The following is a 4,597-nucleotide window of genomic DNA, read 5'->3' on the forward strand; positions in this document are numbered from 1 at the left end:
AATCAGAGGTCTTCCTGGCTCTGGCGGGACCAGCACGGGTGGGTTTGACAAGTATCCTTTTATCTTATCAAACGCTTCTTGACACTCATCGGTCCATTTGACCGCAGCATCCTTTTTCAACAATTTGAAAATAGGCTCACAGGTTGTCGTGAGCTGAGCAATAAACCTGCTGATGTAATTCAACCTCCCCAACAAACTCATTACTTCGGTTTTGTTCCTTGGAGGTGGCAATTCTTGGATGGCTTTGATTTTTGATGGGTCTAGCTCGATGCCTCGCCGACTGACTATGAATCCCAGCAACTTTCCAGATGGAACTCCAAATGCGCATTTGGCAGGGTTAAGCTTGAGGTTGTACCTGCGAAGTCTTAAGAAGAATTTCCTCAAATCCCCAACGTGGTCGGCCTGATGCTTTGATTTTATGATCACATCGTCCACGTATACCTCAATCTCCTTGTGTATCATATCATGAAACACCGTGGTCATTGCTCTCATGTAAGTTGCCCCGGCGTTCTTCAAACCGAATGGCATTACCCGGTAGCAATAAGTTCCCCATGGTGTGATGAATGCCGTCTTTTCTGCATGTTCTTCATCCATTAGAATTTGATGATACCCGGCATAACAATCCACGAAAGATCCTATATCATGCTTGGCACAATTATCGATCAAAATGTGGATATTGGGTAATGGAAAATTATCCTTCGGACTTGCTTTTTAAGATTGCGGTAGTCGACGCATACTCTAATTTTGCCGTCTTTCTTTGGCACAGGAACGATATTAGCCAACCAAACAGGATATCGAGTGACACGAATGACCTTTGCCTCCAACTGTTTGGTGATTTCTTCTTTAATTTTCACACTCATATCAGGCTTGAACTTTCTCAACTTTTGCTTGACAGGAGGCACCATTGGATCAGTGGGCAATTTGTGAACCACTAAATCAGTGCTCAAGCCTGGCATGTCGTCATATGACCATGCAAAAACATCTTTGAATTCTATGAGTGCTTTAATTAACTCTTCTCGGATCTTTGGTTCGAGGTGGACACTTATTTTAGTTTCTCGGATATTATTCGTGTCCCCTATGATGATGTCTTTGGTATCACTCAGGTTAGGTTTGGTTTTCTCCTCAAAATGAATTAACTCTTTACTAATCTCTTCGAAAGCCTCATCCTCATCATATTCTGATTCATAATCACAATATACTTCTTGAATTATTATTTCGGAATCAGATTGATTTTTAAGACTGGGCTGAGGATTCCTCATGCATGCCATATCACTAGAGCCAGCGTAAAAAGAACTGTACAGAAAAAAGAAGAAAAAGAAAAGAAAACTATCAGGAATGATAATGAAAAGAGAAACTGTATTTTATTGGATGATGAAAGATAACAAGGTTTGCACACTTCAAACAAACTGTAAGATAAGCATGGGGATTACAACCCTGAGGTAACCCAAACAAACTGAAGGAAAATCAAAAATAAACTACCAAGACTCCTTTCGAATGGGGAGAGGAGTGGCTTTCCAATTATTAAGCTTTGTTTCTGGCCCAACGAATTGAACTTATGCGTTGCTACAACCTTCCCCGCTTTCCACCATATTCACATCGTCAAACAATTTCTCGAATCTTTCAATTAATTCCTCCTCAAGATTGACCAGGGATTTAGGAATTGTTGTTATCGGGTGATTTTTAGCACCGGTCTTGACAAAAGACTTTGATAGATGTGAGACTGGTTTTGGAAGAACCCATGCCTTTTGTTTCAGCTTTCTGGCCTTGCTCACATCTGTGAGAGTGGGTATGAATCCCAAACCAAATGTTCCCCAGTTCTCGGGGAGAAATACTGGTTGAATAATTCCTTGCAAAGATGAGCCTAAACCTTTGCCGGGTACAAAACCATTTTTTAACATTTCATAGGCTACCATGACTGATGCAGAGGTTATCTTTGGATTCGGAAGGTACTTCCCCTCTGGAATTTTCTCTACCGACACTGTGTCGGACACTTGGTAAACCCATGGTCCTTGGTCATTTTCTATTCTTTCGATCGGTACAATGGCACTGCTGGGAGCATTTAAACTTTCTTCCCCATGCACAACTATTTATTGCTGATCCCATTCAAACTTGACCGCCTGGTGTAGTGTTGACGGGACTGCTTTAGCAGCATGGATCCATGGTCGACCCAACAACAAATTATAAGAAACAGTTATATCCAACACTTGAAACTCCATTGTGAATTCAACTGGCCCTATTGTCAGCTCCAGCACTATGTCGCCAAATGAATCTCTGCTTCCACCGTCAAACCCCCGTACACAAATACTATTCTTCTGGATCCTCTCCTCTTTTATTTTCAACTTGTTTAAAGTGGAGAGAGGGCAGATGTTTGCAATTGACCCGTTGTCAACCAATACCCGGGTTACTACGGAGTTTTCACATTTCACGGTGAGGTAAAGAGCTCTGTTGTGCTCAGTACCTTCCACAAGCAATTCATCATCAGAAAATGTAATTCTATTTGCCTCAAAGATTCTGTTGGCTATTCTCCCCAAATGATTTACGGAGATCTTATCAGGAACGTGCGCCTCATTCAGGATTTTCATCAAAGCTTGACGGTGCTCCTCTGAATGGATCAGTAATGACAATAATGAAATTTGAGCGGGCGTCTTTTTCAATTGTTCCACAACAGAATAATCATGGATCTTTATCTTTCTTAAAAAATCTTCCGCTTCTTCTTCCGTCACAGCTTTCTTTATTGGTGTTGGATTATTTTTAGTTTTTCTTAACTCCTCGGGAATAAAACATCTTCCTGAATGAGTCAAGCCTTGCACCTCACAGACTTCTTCCTTGACTTCTTTTCCTTTATACATTACCGTCATCCGTTCATAGTTCCATGGAATGGCTTTGTTGCTGATCACTGGTAACTGGGTTACCGGCTTGATAATGACCCGATCTATACGGGCTCTTTCCACGACTACAATGGGTTTGTTGGCGACCCCTGGTACTACCACTTTCGATTTTTCTTGCTTTGTGACAACTTTGCTCGAAGATCCCTTCTCAACTACCACAGATGGTTCATCACCATTTTTGTTCTGCTTAGGTATCGACTTCTCCTCTGTTAACTGCTTATATGGCTTGGCTTCATGAGACCTGATCATCATGACGGTTTGTGACGGCTTCTTTGTCTCCCCATCAGCCTGTACTATTTCTATCATATTGGCCTCCTGATGGGCTGGCATTGGATTTCTGTTGATATTGGGAGCTTCGGGGGTTTGAACCTCAATTTTATTAGTATCAATCAGTTCTTGTATTGCATTCTTTAAATGCAAGCATTTTTTCGTATCATGGCCTGGTGTACCAGAACAATACTTACAGCTAATGGTGTTGTCCAGATTCTTTGGAGGAGGATTGGGTAGCTTGGATTGTATTGGTCTTAGCATGTCCAGCTGTCTCAGCCTGTGGAACAGACTAGTGTAGGACTCTCCCAATGGAGTGAAGGTTTTCCTTTTCTGCCCCCTTTCACCCCTGAATACTGGACTAGGCCTGAAACCTGGTCCGGAGTGGGCTCGCGGATAAGGGTAGGTACTTGGTATGACAGGAGCACGCCAATTAGCGTGAACAGGTGGCTGATTGTATGCTTGTGCATGGTTAATGGAAAAATGAGGTTCCGAAGGGTGATAGTAGTGTTGGGGTGAATTGTGGTGGTAAGTTGATTGGTGGGGTCGATGTTGATTATAGTAAGGAGGTGAACCTCTGGATCCCGACCAAGTTCCTGAATCAACCACTACTGCTTCCTCCCTTTTCTTTCTTCCAATCCCTCCTACTCCGCCTTGAATAGCTTGAATAGTTGCCTTAATAGCCGAATAAATCATGATTTTATTTGTTTTGAGGCCTTCTTCCACCATACCTCCCATCTTCACTACTTCGTTGAATGATTTTCCTATCACTGAAACCAAATGGGCATAGTAAGTTGGCTCCAGGGCTTGTAAGAAGTAGTCTACCATTTCACTTTCCTTCATAGGAGGATCCACCCTTGCTGCCTATTCCCTCCACCGGAAACCATACTCTTTAAAGCTCTCATTGTGCTTTTTCTCGAATTTTGTCAGGGATAGTCGATCTGGGATAATTTCTAGATTGTATTGGAAGTGATACGCAAATGCCTGTGCTAGGTCATCCCAGGTGTACCATCTCCCATGGTCCTGGCGAGTATACCACTCTAGAGCTGATCCGCTCAATCTTTGACTGAAATAAACCATTAGTAATTCGTCCTTTCCCCCAGCTCCTCGTATCTTGCTGCAGAAACCCCTTAAGTGGGCTACTGGATCGCCGTGACCGTTGTATAGGTCAAATTTGGGCATCTTAAAACCAATTGGTAATTGCACATTTGGGAATAAGCATAAGTCCTTGTAAGCCACACTGACCTGTCCTCCCAACCCTCGCATGTCTCGGAACGATTGTTCTAAGCTTTTGACCTTTCTGAACATCTCTTCTTGTTCAGCATTTTTGACTGGCTTGTCAATTTCAGTTGGGAGGTCAAAATGGGGGGTAAATGAATGAATTTCGGAGGCTTTGAGAGTAGGCTCCGGCGGGTAGTATTGGTTGTCCTGGGCCTGGAATG

This window comes from Nicotiana sylvestris, chromosome 9, assembly GCF_000393655.2.
Source record: "Nicotiana sylvestris chromosome 9, ASM39365v2, whole genome shotgun sequence".
NCBI lineage: Eukaryota > Viridiplantae > Streptophyta > Magnoliopsida > Solanales > Solanaceae > Nicotiana > Nicotiana sylvestris.